We start from the raw sequence: 16,954 nt of genomic DNA, 5'->3' as shown, positions 1-16,954 counted from the left end.
ACTCATAACAGCTGTTAAATAACTAGATATTTAGCTAAAGATGAACCGAACCTATAAATTTAAACATGTGATATAATAACCAACTCCTTTATGCATAGCAAACTGCTTCTATCATCATTTGAATGCTTTATGCTTACCTCACTGTCTGCATCTGATGGAGCAGATATAATGTCATAGTTCACAAAAGATGAGAGCAATGGTGATTAGATATATATGATGCATTATGGAGGAGGACAGAGACCACATAGGAGTGCGAGGCATTGCCTGGGGGAAGATGGAAAGGTTGACCTAATGTTTTTGAAACATCTGAAAGGTTGGTTGGAGTTTGTTCCTGAGTATTACAACAGCAGCATGTGCAAAAGTGCACACGCCTTGTTTTTACTTATTTTCTTTACCCTTTTTGCCAGTTATCTGATAGTCTCCCCTCCATATGACTGTGAAATGGAATCATAACCTTGTTATGTATGTAACGGTACATTCACCATTTTTCTCTGTCTACTTAGAGGTTCTGGCTTGTCAGAAACTTACCAACAGTAACACCAACTGGTGCTCCTGCAGCAGTTCATCATCTCCAGACCATAGCGCCTTGCAAGGGCTAACATTTTCTGGTAGGAAAGGCTGAGCCTTAGAGAAGTAAAACTTGCCCAAAATCATGTAGGACAGATCCAGTCTTTTTATTCACAGTTCCATCCTGCCTTATATCACATGGAGCCCCCATGCCTTTTTTTTTTTCACAATGAAGAGACAACACATGCACATAAAGGCTTTTATTAATACAAATCTCTGTAAAAATTCAGCCATAAGGAAAAAAGCCTTTTTTTCTCAAATTGGCAAAAGTAACTTTCTTTCTTTATACATAGTCTTTTGGTTCAATTTTCATTGGTCCTAAAGTCCTATTTAAATAAAACCTTTGTAGTGATGTTTTAAAAGAAATCATCTATTGTTGGAATTAAGTCTAGGAAACATGAATTTGTTCCATGTGAACAAGTTTCATGAAAACTAAAGTACAGTGGCAATTTTAAAGATTACAGGCACATTCTTGAAACCTTTTAAAAACATGCTAAGCTTGAAGCTTGTGAAAAGTGCCGTAGGACTTAAGGTTAATGATGTGAGTAATGTGTCGTCTCGGCGCAGACCTGAATTCATAAGATAGTAACTCATACACAGAAGTGAAAACGCTCAGTTTTGTTCTTCCTGCAGTAAAAATGGGAGCCCCAGTGGTTGTGAGCACTGGTGGCTAAAATTTCAGATATGAGTTCCTTCTTTCTGAGCTATATTTATACTGTCAGGGAGACTAAGAAGGCTTAAGTTGCGCTGTACTCTTTGCAAACATGGAATGAAATAACAGTCTTTTTAAGAGCTGATAAAGCACAGCAAGGCAAACACACAGAAGCAGCTATCATGCTACTAGTGTGAGACAGGTGACAGTACATCTCACTGATACGGTTTGCTGATCTCCTCTGAGTGTAAAAGGTAATGAAATTCTGAAGATGTTCACCTGAAAATGAAATGGAGCAAACTCTGGAACTGTGAAATATTCTGTAGTATAAACCACCTTATTGATGCAAAAATAGAGAGAAAGGTAGAGACTGGAACATGAAGAACTTGGCAGTGATAAGAAGTCACCTGTATTTGATGAAAAAGAAGGAGAGAGAAGCAGTGTCGTGGTACAAAGAGTGAGGTTGTCTCAGCTGCTGTCTAAGAAAGTATCTTTTGTAGCAGCAGAAAAGAATGGAAAGGGTTTATCTAAGTCCCTGCTTTGACTAAGTCAAGGATGATAACATTGTGATGAAGGAATGGGATTTGGACAGTGGAAGAAATTAAATGTGTTGTTTGGAATGGCCATATCTTTGAGAAAGGGAAAATACTGTGCAGCACAAGTGTCCAAGATTTAAAAGAGCAGACGCTGAGACTGTCAATTCAATATTACAGACTGAGACTCTGTGTGGTAGGTGAGCATAAAGAAAGGAAAGTGGAGAATGTCTGCCAAGACAGGGATGGCTGAAAACCTTGTTGAACTTGAGCCAACAGACAGACATATAGAAAGGGATGTGAGAGAGACAGGACAAGACTTCATTTTTGAGAATAAACCTGGCCTGGAGTAGTCTGTGGTTGCCTCATCTCTCTTGTGAAGCCTTGTCCTTGTGTAACCTTGAGGATTAAATAGGAATATATCTTATAATTTTTTTTAAATAAAAATTATACAGACTACTGTCAGCTGAAGTTGTCCTAATCAGACATAGGATCTTTTTACTCATTTGAGGACATATGTGTGAAGTAACCCAATACAGGAACCCAGTGACAACAACTGGAAGGTGCTCAGTGCTGTTTTAATCAGGGAAAGATTAACCTAAATGCTACTGGAAGCAAAACTGCTTAACACAAGACGTGGTCAAAGTGGATGTGGGGACAGAGAACTGTGCCTTGTCCTTGTTCACAGGAGGCCATGCACGCACCGTGCTAGAGAGGCTCGCAAGGACACTGCAGCTCTGACCCCTTTCCCACCCCAGCATCACTTGTTTGAGCTATGCAGGCACTGCTCCTGTGTACAGCAAACAGAGCTGAAGCCACCTTGCTTAGTATTAACTGTATTAATTCCTCCCTTTGCTGGTTCCTTGATAACCCGTTGACCAAATCTGAGTCGATGCAGCAGGATTCAGAGATATGTTCCACACAGGCAGCAGAGGGAGGCTGAGTGTTATGCTACAGACACCAGACATCACTTGCAGTTGTACTAGGAATGCACTAGGGACCTCCTGGCCATGCATTGTCCTCCACCCTTGGAGGGAGTGGGGATCCCATTAGAACCAGGGGTCACTGCTCCTGAGGGAGGATGGAGTGCGAGAGGAGGGGGAAAAGGGGACATAGAACCCCACACCATCCAAAACTGGCCCTGATTAGCTGCGCTGCTCACAAGGAAACTACTCCAAAGCAGCAGTTTTACAGCAAGGGTGAGGATCCACAGGGTCTTGGGCTCTGCTTTGGGGCTGGTGTGAATGGTGCAGTGACAATGTGTGGTGTCTTCAGTTAGACATCAGGAGAAATAACTGTCTCATACAGTATGGTGTCCAAGGTCTTCCAGAAGAAGAGGAGGAATGGTTCTCTTACAGTTGTAAGTCTTCCTGTCTTTTGCCCTCTCCATCTCCACGCCTTCATGTACTGCCAAGTATTCCCTCTATACACAAATGCACATCTCCGTCCCAGGCTTAATTCCTGTCATCAGCTTCACTTACCTGCAATCATCATGCTATTGAAATCACACTCTTGGAGGCACCTAGTAAAGTGTACAAAGGAAGTTCTGTTCGAAATAAGTTTTACAGCCAGACATGCATCCGGGTGGCTTATAAACACAGGCGTGAAAAGAGGGATTTTTCAGCCCGTTAGTGCCTCACATTTTTGCTGTACACAGCAGCTGTGCTGACATCACAGCTGCTCGTGGCTTTGGAAGATTGGATGTAGCTAGATCACTGACATCAGAAGCAGAGAAGTGACTGCCTCAGAGGGTTGAGCCAAGCTGCACGCTGCCTGTCGCTCACCTGGTTCTGGAGGTGGTGTTTGCCTCTGGCTCCTGCTCTCCCCTCCACCCTCCGTTTGGAGAATTCAGCACCCTTCCCCAGACATAAAGCCACTTTAAAAAAAAAAAAGACCCTTTTTTTTTTAATTTTTAATGCGGTTATGGATCAGATTCACATAGATTTGAGAGGTCAGGACTACCTCCAACTTCCCTCCTCAAAGCCATGCCCCTTTGCGCACTCACCAAACTGTACCTATTTTCCAGCAGACACGCAGGAGCGTTATGCACCACGGATATGCTCCTGGTGGAGAGAGAGCCAGGTCAGCAAACAAAGGCAGGAGCAACCTGAGAACGTGCATGAACTTGTTGCGAAGGTGAAGTGCTGCAATTATTCTTCAGAACAGAAAATACACATCTTCTTTCCCCCTGGAGGATTTTCTCCCAAAAGAGCCAGTAAATATCAGCAGGTAGCAGGGTGGGGAGGGAATATGTCACGGGCTGAAGAAGCCAGAGGATATTGGTGGAGGACAGAGGACAAGCAAACCACAGCATGAGTTGCACCCCTGTAGTGTGTACAGCTCCTATAAATTTCTAGCCCCTTCTCTGATAAGCAAATGTCAATGGAGAACAAGAAAGGAAAGAAATACACTTTGATTCCTGGCTCATGTCCTAGGCTGTGGCAGCGTGTGAGAGACATTGTTACTAGGGAACAGGTGGTTTAGAGCAAGAATATAGCTGTGGATGTGCCCTGTATGATATTGCAAACCAACCGATCATGACACGAGTTTTGAACCCATACATACAAAAGACAAGCCCCCACTTGCAGATTGTTGTTTTGGTCTGTATGCATTGACACAGACACACATATACGGTGATGTGTGTACACGTGGCCATCAGGTACTCTTAGGAGAAAGCTTAAACAAATGAAAGTTTATATTTTGGGCTTTGCTCCTGTCACTTGCTCTGCCTGTCTGCAGTCATCATGCTATTGGTATCTTCACTCCAAAGTCACCCTGACACTTCCTCTGAACTGGAAAGATATATATCCCCAGGATGAGCAGGATAGAGAATTTAAGTCAATTCCAGTTACTAAATCTAATCTAGCCGATAAATACAATTACTGACGCTTTTAATTTATGATATAAAATGGTAGTGAACTGCTGCATAAATAAATATCACAGAAATTTAGACATACATGGAACAAGACAATTGGCAAATGTGCAGTCATGTATTGGGTTTCATGTGACATATGTTTTGTAAAGTAAGAGGAGACTGTCTAATACTCTCAGTATTCAAGAAAGAAACTCGATGTCATCAATTTGTAGACCCTCAGACATTTCAATTTTAAAATAACCTTTCTACAAATCCAAAGGTCCTTACTGCTGCTTTTAAATACTTTGACTTAATTTCTTTTTATGGTATGCCCTAGCCATTTTTGCTACTCTGGCAGAGCCAAGCACCCCTGAAGCTCATGATTTGCTGGGAGGAAGTGGATATGGCCACGTTATTACTGTGCTCTGGCAGTGCTTGGCTAAGCGACTGGGATATCCCTTGGAAAGACAGATATAGAGAGGTGAAGCCACCCTTTGTTTTGCAGCTGCTGATCGCAATGCCAAGCCTCCTTTCCCATGCTGTAGCCAACGCAGCTTGGATACAGGTGAGGAGTCGGGCCTTTTCTTAAGGGTGTTGGGGCTCATGATAAAGACTAAATGAATTCTGAGCATGCAACATATTTGCAAGATGAAACAGTAATTACACCTAAAGTGTTTGTGGTTCGATTCACTTTTTTAATCTGTCTGGCAGGAATAGACATAATATCCAGCTCCAGATGGCTCAGAATCTTTCTCTCTCTTTTTCCTCCCCCCCTAGTTTTTCTACTGTAGGCAGAGTGGTGTTCTGTTTTATATTTGCTACGTTTGTTTGTAATTGCTTTCGGCTTCCTTTATCTCTGGGTGAGAATTCTCCAGGTGGGAATTTCTACAGTTGCAGCATCAGGCGCGTGATTTTTTTTGTCTTAATTTTTGTATCATTTACAAGAAGAGTAAAAGCCATAAGCATGCAGGGAATCCTAGATGAAACTTACCTGAGTCCTTCAGTGTTCTCTGAAGAACTGGAGAGACTACTTAACTGTTAATAGGACATCTTATGTATCCAGCAGAAGTGCAATGGAACACCTGTTAAGTCAAAGGTTTTCCACGTTTGCCGTAAGCTAGACTTTAATCAAGCACTCAAAACTATCAGGAAATTTTGCTCCCTTATTTTATCATTTAAGAGAAGAGGAGAGCATCACAAAATGTCACATTGTCTCTTTGCTGTGAAAGGCAGAGCATGAGGAGTTACTTGTACTTTCAGTACCTCACTACTCCATTATCATGTTAAAATAGAGCCAAAATTTCATGCCAAGTGTCGAGAAACTTGGTTGCAAAACAATTCAGATGTTGGCCTTACTTTATGAAACAGTCTGTGGTTAGCTTTACTCATCCCTTCCCTTCTGATCTGTGTCAGTACTGAAATGGAAATGGTTTCATCCAGATGTCCTTGGGTTTTTATGTCTCTTCAGGCAAGTGGGAAACTCAGCAAAGATAATTTTGTTGCTGGAGTCAGAACTGTATATGGACATAAAAAGCCTGCTACCCAGTGAGCTACGCTACAAGGCCAATGTAGTAGTCCCCAAATAGCTATTCCAGAAAATAGTTGGGTTAAGAGTCATTTAGTCAAGCCACTGGGACTGTTAAAATTCCGGCTTGGCTTGGCACAGAGAAAATTTTCCATATTATTGCAAAATTTTGAGTTATCTTTATGCATCAAGAGGCTCTCTTCATAGATTAGACCAAATAACATACCTGTCCAGAGGAGAGGCATTTGAGCATCATGTTCATGTCAGTATTTGCAACTCCTCCATCAGAACAGGTTTCTCCAGTTACTTAGAATTAATTGGGAAATTTAATATGCCATGAAACAAAAGAGTAGGTCCATCTCTGATATTCACAGCTTCTTCTATTAGTCTTTTGGTTCATAATTTTTTTTTAAATTTATTTTGATGGGTTTACATCTCCCTTTTTAGACCACCTGGGGCATTTTGGAAAGGCAAACTTTGTTTACAAACTGCCCACTCTGGCATGTTGAAATATCACTGTGCATGCTGACACAGTAAATGGGATAAAATTTACAGGTGTCTCTAGGGCTGGGTGGAGAAGGTACAGGCAGAAATTTTTACACAGCTTGTTGTGAAAATTAACTATGTTGTAGGAGTGGCAAGAGGAGCTCTGTTGGCAGGGAGGCAGGAGCATGCATAGGTATTACCCAGCAAAAAAGAGACTGTGACTATGTCAGGTCTATATAATGATGTTTAATAGCATGTGCAATGCAATAGCTTATACAACTGTAATATATAAATACAATAATGCAAGCACGACAATAGTGGTTACAGTTATGACTTAGCAGTATTCAACTGGAAGCTAACAATGAGATAACTATGATGATGGCAGTGGATAGCTACAACAAGCTTAGCAGCATGCAGTCATGGAAGAGTTAGCAGTACACTGCTAGGGTTATGATGGCTGTTCCCAAATCCCTGGATTCTCCAGCTGCTACAAGGTCCGCAAGACCCTGCTCTTGTCCCTGAGCATCCACATTGATGGCACAGGGCCACAGGATGTGGCATGTGGTCAGATGCTCACGACCCAGTGTCACCAATGCTGGCCCTCTTCTGCTGACCTCGCTCCTGTCATCCTTGGGTTGTTCATTTAGCTGATTAGGACACCATGACCTATGCCCTCTGGGCTTCATTTCCCCCATTTTCCATTCAGGTTCATCTTTACCGAGTCATTTGTTGACCTGAGCTGAAAGTGACAGTCAAGCATCTTCTTACTGTGGTGTCTTCATCCTGCAGCTCTTCTGCAGGGGAATCTGTTCCCTGAAACCAGCTTAGAAGTGACCGCTGCTTTCATCATTGCCCTAGGCATCCTAACCATGCCATTATTGCACTTTTTATCATAAGTTCTACAAATCATATTAAATGAGCAGGATGCTAAATCTCTTCATGACAATGCACGTCAGCAATTTAATTGTGGTCTTACATATAGACTAAGGCTTTATAGTTAGGCTGGGACAATGGTAGATTAGTATGTTAGTCTTTCACCACAGATAATGTGAAACCTATTTGTTATATTTGTTATGTAATACAAGCAAAGTTACATTAAAGCCTTAGTGTGGCTCAGTGGTCTCCTCTCTCGTGCTTTGGACTGAGACTCCTACAGCCACTGGGTTTCCTCTTGCAAATTCATACCAGGATTGTACCTTCATTTTGGTTCTTCATCTATATCATTCACAATTTACGAAGTATGTATTGTCTTATGTGCTCTGTGACATAACATGGACCATTTAATGTGGGCTGAGTTTCTTCTTTCGTGAGTTAAGTATGATCATGAATCAGACACAGATTTGATCCTCCCTAAGTTGTAGCCACAGAATTTTGTAGACCATACTAGTTTCTTCATCACAATGAATCTCCCATCAAATGTTGAGAATTACTTTTGAGATGTGAAGGAAGGAGAGGGCTTGTCTTGTGAATTTTCAGGAAAACATACTTTGAATTAATTTTGTTACAGAGTGTTATCCCAGTGGTCTGATTTACAAAACACTCAAAAGAAAGGTTTGGGAAGTTTACAAATCAGTCATAATACTTGCACATGGGCAAGGGGAAATGTGTATAAGTTGAAGGAGAACAGATTTAGATTAGATCTTAGGAAGAAATTCTTCAGTACGAGGATGGTGAGACTTTGGAATAGATTGCCCAGAGAGGCTGTGGATGCCCCCTCTCTGGAGGTGTTCAAGGCCAGGTTGGACGGAGCCTTGAGTAGCCTGGTCTAGTTGAGAGGCGTCCCTGCCCATGACAGGGAGGTTGGATTAGACGATCTCTAAGGTCCCTTCCAGCCTATGCCATTCTATGATTCTATGATTCACCAGCCAAGGTTGGAAGCATGAAGAGATGCCTAAGTAAGTTGCCTATGCCCTAATGTATGCACTATACAGAGCTGGGTACGTCCAAGCCACTCATTTGTTCCTGTTGTTCTTAGGCAGGCTAACACCATACTTGCTATAAATTGCCATCAGTTGGGATTTGCTGAGTTGTGGCTAAACAGGGCAAAACGTCTACAACAGAGTCATGACTCATCAGCTTGGTTTTGTTATGACAGGAGACAGTTATTGCAGGTTGCAGGAAAGAAAGCTCAGGATGCAGGACTCCCATCCCCATCACCCCCTCAGGACACAGGATATTGAATTCACTGGTGTTTATCTTCCCCCTCACCCTACCTGAACCCAACGACACCTCTGGGACTTCAAGCCTGATTGTACCTGCTTTTAGGTGATGTTTTGTATGCGTTTATTGATGTTCTCTAACAACACAAAAATAAACTTATCGGAATGGAAAATGCCTCCCAGATGCAGTGATTCAGAGACAACAGTTGAGCAACTCGTTTCTTGTACTTGATACAGCATTCCCATATTATTTTTCTTGTTCTTCCCAGGCTCTGGAAATGAATACTTTTCCAAGTTGCAGTTAGTAATGATCCCTGTGTGAACCTAAATACAATTTCTAGGAGACTAGCTGCATATTTGATACCTACTAAAATATATGGTATATGTTGTATCTAATACATCATTTTCTAGATGTATGCATATAAAGATATTTGGGGGTTTTTCTCTCGCTAGTATTTCTAATGAAATTGTAGGATAGAGAACTGTAAGTTTTCCCCAAAACTAACTACTTTTTTCCCTCTCATTTCTCCAGAAACTAGAAATCACATGCAGAAGCGTTTGATCCATGCAGAAGCTGTAATTTAGCTGCCCAATAGCTCCCATCATCTCTGAGCCATGTTCCCAGAGGGCACTACAGATTGTGTGACTGCCTTCCTCTGTTGCACAGCTGTTTTTTGAGTAAGATTATCTCTCCTTCCCCTCATCACAAAACCTCTTTTTTTTTCCCAGAGAAGTCGACTCTTAAAAAAAAATTGGTTAAAAAGAATCATCAAATGAAAAATAAAATCAGTAGAAAAAGGTAGGCCATCTTAACACAGAGAAGAGCAGAAAGTTAAGCTTATCTTAATTAGATTTTGAGCTGCACCCATACTTCAAATATTTGTTGATTTACTAAGTTACATTTGATGGAAGTAGCCAATTTTTTCGAAAATAAGGAATTTAGGCTTAATTTTTTTTTTTCCAGTTATAGAGTATTGTAACATAACTATGTTTTATTTACACTTTTGTAGAAAAGTCTCCCTTCAGTAATAATTTCTTCTTGGGAGCACTGGCAATTCCATAGTGTTAAGTACATAATTAGTAGATTGGTATGTGTCCAATTTGCAAAGAAGATTATTAGCAGATCATTAATCATTTTCAGGCACTTACTGCTAATTTAGTGATGAAATTTATGCCAGCATCACCAGAGTGAGCTGTCACACAGCATTGGTCACTCTTTCATATTACTCTAGTGGTAGAGGAAGTGGAACTTCCGAGAACTATAGAAAATCCAAAGCCATTTTAGTGGTGGTGGCAGCTCAAATTCTCTAGCATGTATCTTCATAACTGCACTTCTGGATAACAACCTCTTTCTTTTGGTGCCTTAGAGAAGAGATGGCCATTTTAACATGGTGGCTCTTAAATCTGAATTGACAAAGGTTTTTTAAAAGGTTCTCTACCAGTGCTTTATTCAGCCATTTACCAGACTCATTAACCTGACTTCCAAACTGTCAGTAAATTTGATTAAATCAACAATATACCACCATTGTGCCCCTTTTACTAATTTGTAAGTAGGTCTCCACCAATAATTTAAACACTAAAATATGTAAGTCCTGCTAACAAATCTCAGTAGTAACAACCATATACTTTGTCATCTATGAAGACTTCCAATTCCTCCACATTTTCTTTAGTTTTATGCATTAATACAGAGATAACATATTAATTACACATTTTGCTTGTATTAGTTTTGCAGTTCAATTATGATGATATTCTTATTTTTCTGTCCCAGATTTCAAGGTTCAAAAATGCAATGAAATATTTGCTGCCTAGAAAAGCCCTTCCAGAGTTGAATACAGAAATTATTAGAGTACCAACTGATAATTATTAGATGAATGTTTTAAGTAATATTTTTCCCATACATAAGATCATACATGAACAGCTGTGAAATGTTAAAGAATAGTTCTTTCTCATGGTGGGTAGTTTATCCATGAGTAATAACTCATATTTAAAAGTAGTGCGACATGCTTTTTATGCCTGTAGAACAATTGTTTTTCCTGTATGTAAGCAAGATTTCAACAGGTGATCTTGCGTAATATACTGTTGCTTTTTTCCACAGCTTCCTATTATACAATACACTACCAGTTCTTTAGAGCTGTTAAAAGAATGTAAATATACTCTGTAAAAAATCAAAAAGGTATGGGTCAGACCACTTTGAGGAAAAGTCAAGGCAAAGCAGCAAATGAGGCCATACATACACTGGCATTGTACTAGTTCCTTAAATACGTATTTTTCAATTGTACAGCACGCTGTCAGTTACCTATTCCCTACCAGTGTATAAAGGTATTAACTATGCATGCAGTACTTGTCAAAACTTCTGCTCTGCATTAGCCAAACCCATTTCATCAGGAGTTTCCCAGTGAAATACAAAGAAAGAATCTGTGAAATTATGCAATCAATAGTAATTTTTTTTGTAATCAGCCTGAAAGGAGACAAAACAAGCACACGCTGTTAGACCTGAGCTGTTGGTGGTTTTCAGCGTGTGGTTTGGTAATCAAAGCAAATGCTCAAAGCAATGGAACATCATGTAATACGTGAGTACTATCAAGCTCTATCATTCCCTATTCAGAACAGTGTTTTCAAGCTGTTTAGGAAGTTAATTTAAACATTTGGAAGCACAAGAACAATTACAACTGACCCATTTAAAAGGTTTTATTTTAGACATTTTTCTTCTTCCCTGTGAACACCAGCATATCAATGGGACTAAGACCTTTAAAGTCCTATTAATACTCTCATCAAGCCTAACAGAGTCAGTAGTCTAGTGCTCTGGCAATATGTCACCATTCTGCTTCGGGATAGCTTATACTGGGATGAGAAATTACTGGCCTCATTGCTAGAAGTAGCAGTTGACAAAGGAGAGATGATTTCGTAGCGGGGTCGCTGTCTGCTTGACAATGATCTGCCAGTTGCCAAACCATTTCACATGTGCATCACCATATCATTCTAGTAATACAGCAGGACTCAAACCACCAACATAAAGAGGCAAAAGGGCCCTTCTGCCACTCTCTTGAGTACTGTATTTCAGTAAGGAACACTCTTAACTCTTGTGAGAGAGGATTTTTCAAATGCCTTCATCTTCAGCCAGCTTCTGCGGCCATGGGGATCAGCCCAATATAAAAAGTAACTGATTTCATGGCAAAAGAGTTAAATGAACAGAATTAGGAACCTCCCCATTTCCTGAGGCAAACGTAGTTAAAGGTTCACTGTGGTACCTCCCCCCATGCATTTCGTTTGCTGACTATCACACTTCAGTGTGGACACCAAACCCTTAATCTACTTGACAACTGGGCATTGAATGCTTGCTGCGAATGGTATTCATCAAAGACACCAGGGTTTATTTTAAGTTCAAGCATTTTAGACTGTTTGAAGGGGGAGTGGGGATTATACAGGGGTTTTTCTCCCATTTTGCATGAATATGCATTGCTTGAACAGGAGCTGTTTCATTCAGCACATAACTTTGAGTGCTGAAGCTAACATGACTACTTCCATGCTTAAAGATCAGTGTGTATTTAATATTTGTGCTGAATCAGTCATATAAAACAATAATCTGGACAAACAAGCAAAAAATAATTTCATTCCCCTGCTCGTTACCAGACTTATTTCAAAATCCTTGACAAGTGCCAGATATTTCAGAAAAAAAATAACACATTTAACCTGCATCTTGTAGGTGCTCACGATTTCAGAGATTTCATAAAAATAATTATTTTTACAGTGACTAGGCTTGAAGAAAGGTAACGTAAGTCATATGCCTGCAATTTAAACTGCACAAGAGGTCAAGGAAGAAATTATTCAGCTTCTGATTTAAAGTAATAACATTCTCATCTGCTGCTTGTGATATCAAATCAAAGGAACTCACAAACAGTTCTGATTGTTTTCAGTAATTCAGTATTACAAAATTAACACTACTAATGGATGGGTAGCAAACATGGTCTGTTATCTCAGTGCCAAAAGATTGTGAAAGGTGAAATATTTTGGAATTTTTCCTTTTTGGTGGAATAAAATTGAAGACAACTCTGTCTTTGTTTTCTACTTTGAACATGGTAAATTCTTGGACCAAACTACTTCCAACTTACAGAAAATATTAAGATTTGGAGAAGCAGATCCTGAATGATTTGGCTAATCATTCCTCTTGTAATAAGCTTTTCTTGAATGTAAGATATCTTCAGTTCAAAGGCGAAAGGGTGTGGTTCTTCTTTACATCACCTTTCCCTTCTACAAGCAGTTGACGGACTGTGTCCAAAAAGTTTCATGTAATATTGTCGCTCTTTGCCCACACAAATCTAGTCTATTATTAAGAACGGTCTCTCTACTCATGAGGCCAAATTATGTACTAAAGAAATAGCCTGAAGCCTGTTTACCACAAATCTTTGTTATGTATTTATACTGTATTTATGTCGACAGAAGCCTGCTTTAAGTTCTTTACACTACCTATTTCTTTTAATGTATTACTTGATTCTTTGCATATGTGAATTGAGCTGCAGATGTTAATAGTCTAATCATGCTTCATAAATAAATGGCGGTTATGTGCTATATTTGTTTGAAAAGAGAAATTATTTATATGATTTGGGGCTTGTGTCTGTTTGATAAACTATCATTCTAGCATAAGGAATAGTCATGTTGGCATTAGTAAGCAGTATTTAAGTTAACTGTGAAATTCATTTAAGGTAAGCTAATACTGAACTGTAAGTTTTATTTTGCAAAACCCTAAACATGTCTAACTTCCCTACAACTATCCACCAGCTAGATATGAATGTCAGGCACTTATTTACCTTAAAAAATCTTAGATTTAGCCAACAGGTAAATTGTTGTTCTATATTATAACCAGCCATTTTGTCCAACAATTGCCTTCTAATTTGCCTGGAATTTTGTCATCTTCCACGTTTAACACATGCCCTTCTCTAGAAGAGTTGTTCTAGTATAGCAAAATGAAAATGATTGAGTTTATTGGTAATATAATATTAAGAGAGGCATTTGACACTTAAAATATCCCTATAACAGATATCTTGACTACAGAAAGCCTCGGTTTTAGCTGTTAAGCAAAGACCTTACTCCTTGGATAACTGTTTTTTTCAAAGTCTGACGAGTGTTTTCCTGGGTCTTGGGTGAAAGAAAAACAAAAATGACATTGCAATAACAAAATGCAATATATGTGTCAATTTGTTTTTAAGGAACAGTTTTCCTTAAAATAGTTTTCCTTAAAAAATTTTCCTTCAGAAGAGTTGTTCTGCTCATGCAATAAGTACCACATTGTTATGCACATTTATGAATAATAATAATTTCTTACATTTTACAAACTTTCATCAGAAAATACTAATTAATCAGCCAAACAGCAGCTACACATTCTGTTTAGCATGATATCGGGATATTGTGATACAGCTGACGGCTGATTGGAGAGCGAGAGAGCATATTTAAAAGGTATGTCAACTCCATTTCTTCAGTCTAGTCGGAAAAGGTATTGTGTAATAACAAGAAGCATTTTGCAGGCTGGAAAGGCCAGTCAAATCATACCAGGCAAGTTTGCTGAAAGCTTGTCAGGCAGCAAGCTGTTTATTTAGGCTCAATATGACCAAGTATCAACACAGCATTAACACAGAATGACAAAGTTATCGGAAATTGTTCCAGTGAACAATCCAAACGGAAACTTATTCCAGTACATAACTTCTAGGGGAAAGATTGCTACATATATGTATTTGTCACTGTACTGGAAGTAGAGTAAGGAACAGTGACATCAAATAGTCACAAGAAGACTTGTGTTTTTCTGAGTTTCTTGGGGTTTTACTTTCTTTTTTTTTTTTCTTTTTTTCCAGAGAATTTAAAATAAAGGTGGAAGAATTCCTCAGGCAAATTGGGAAGACAGAATGAGCTGGGCAAAACAGAAGCCTTGAAACAAAGGAGAATAAGAAGAATATAGGAATATATGATCTAAGCTTTACAATGAAAGTGAAGGAAAAACGCACAAAAAGGAATAACACATGCTATTAAAAAAAAAAAAAAGTGGTAAATCTGCACTCTTCGTGCCCAAGGATACATATTTCTCCAAGTACCTCTTAGCTTGTGGTTTAAATCAATAAGAAATGATATTTCCAGGCTTTCTATTTCCTTCCATGTTGTTCAGTCATTACATCCTGCAGAGATGAAAAAGATTACCACTGTCGAGTAAGGGTAAAGAGAATTCAGACAAGAAGCATCTCTCTAAAACTGAACTTGACCCAACAGGTCCATCTTCTCAAAGCAGTTATCCCTATATTTAATGATGAGCATGCATGTACTGCTGCTGACTTCAGATTAATGTGTTTTAACTCAGTTGCACATTTACAGGTAAATTTTAAAAATATGTCTTTGGTCAGAATGTAACCAACCAAAAAATAAAAATAGCCATCTGAGTAGCAGAAAAAGTGAAGCCTGGTTTCCAGTACATTTCAGGAGGATTTTCTGTTTGACAATAAAAGGGCAGGTTTTTAGCCTTTTCCTCTGTGCATGGTGCAAAGATCCTTTCACAGGAAACCAGCATGCACTGTTTTCATAGGTCTTGTCATCTTTTTTTGTGGTGCAGGACATCAGAGCCCATACAATGCAGAGCATCAACTCATGGCAAGAATACTTTGCTTTTTCTTCAGTTCCTTACTGACTTCAAGAGATGACTAAACATAAATTTTCCCTAACAAGAATATCAGCTGAAAAACAGCTGAGATAAACAGGCCAAAGTAGCTAGACACACTAGCTGTGCATTCTAGTTTGTTGCCTGTTTTTCCTTCCATAGCCATTATTTTCTGTCTTATATAAAAAGCTATTTCCATTAGGCTAACTTCATTCAAAAGTCTATGACACAGTTGTTGATAACACCAAAGATAAAGGAGCACTTACTGCTGGCTTCTAGATAGGTTTGAAGTTACTCTGTTCCCACTGAGTCAGTAGCACTTTGCCAAGAGCTTTTGAAATCCCCCACTTCTCTCCTGTTGTTTTTTTAAACCAGCACCTTTTCACAACAATAGCAAGCAGCACATTCAGACCATCAGTATGTACGCCCACACAGGATGGCACTGTGTCCTGCCTGCTCACACATCAATTTATATTTATTTTGTTATTCTGCCAATTTTTCTTTATCCTCCCGGTCAACCTTCCTTGCCACAATTCGATGAGTCATGGGATCATGCAATCCATTGTAGTGTAAGCAGTTTTCCTACATACTTGTTGAAAACGGTTTCCTTAGAGCTCCACCAAAGGCAATGACTTTAAGTACTTTATAAACAGGGCCATGAGAATTACTTCTTCAGGTGTCTCTTCATACAGTAGCTGAAGTACCCCAGCTCCACAATGCATCCTCCAGCAATATTTTTGTCTTTTAGCTCCTACCTCAACCCATAAAATGTGGTATATGCTGTTTCAGGACAGCCAAGAAATGCTCTTCAACCATGTGGTCTCTCAGACTCTTTGTTTTGCACAAATCCCAATCACAGGCCCGCTGCGAACATCTCTATAGGAGCCCGCAGTATGTCTATGCAGTGCATTGTTTCCTCTAGCTCTCTGCTTTTCCTTCATGGCAGGACTATCAACACACAAAGGTTCTTTGTGGCTCCAGGGTTTTACACTGCTAACAGCTTTTGACAATTTGCTAAAGCTTATTAAACTCAAATATTTTGATAATACATTATCATAACAAAACAAATCAGCTACCGCAGCATAACTCTTCTCCTGTCTTCTTTCAAAGATTTGTATTAATTGCTTAGAAAAAGAAGATGATTTTGTTAAGCAAATCTACTCTTACTAATTCAGAAAACAGGAAGAAAGATATTTTCAGAAGCACAGTGGTGATCACATAGGACTCACAAACCTGTTCGTTCTATCCATGTGATTTTTTAGGCTCCTAAAATTATTCCTATTTCATTTAATTCAGGCTTATTAACTCTAGAGACAATCATGGCATTCTGGTGTTTTCCTTCTGCTTTCCACAGTTTTTTGAGAATTCTCTGAAGTCATTAAAATTTAAATCTGTTCTTATGCATTGTCCCAAGGAAAGTTGGGGAAGCTTTGGCAAAGTCCTTTTCTTAAGCAAGGAGAGTTGCTGATGGTTGAGCTGTTAGCAGAGTGAAGGGACAATAAATGCACAGCAGGATCAGGATGAGTTCTTAATGTATATGAGCT

Source organism: Tauraco erythrolophus, chromosome Z (assembly GCF_009769465.1).
Source record: "Tauraco erythrolophus isolate bTauEry1 chromosome Z, bTauEry1.pri, whole genome shotgun sequence".
Taxonomy (NCBI): domain Eukaryota; kingdom Metazoa; phylum Chordata; class Aves; order Musophagiformes; family Musophagidae; genus Tauraco; species Tauraco erythrolophus.
This window is presented reverse-complemented; position numbering follows the sequence as displayed.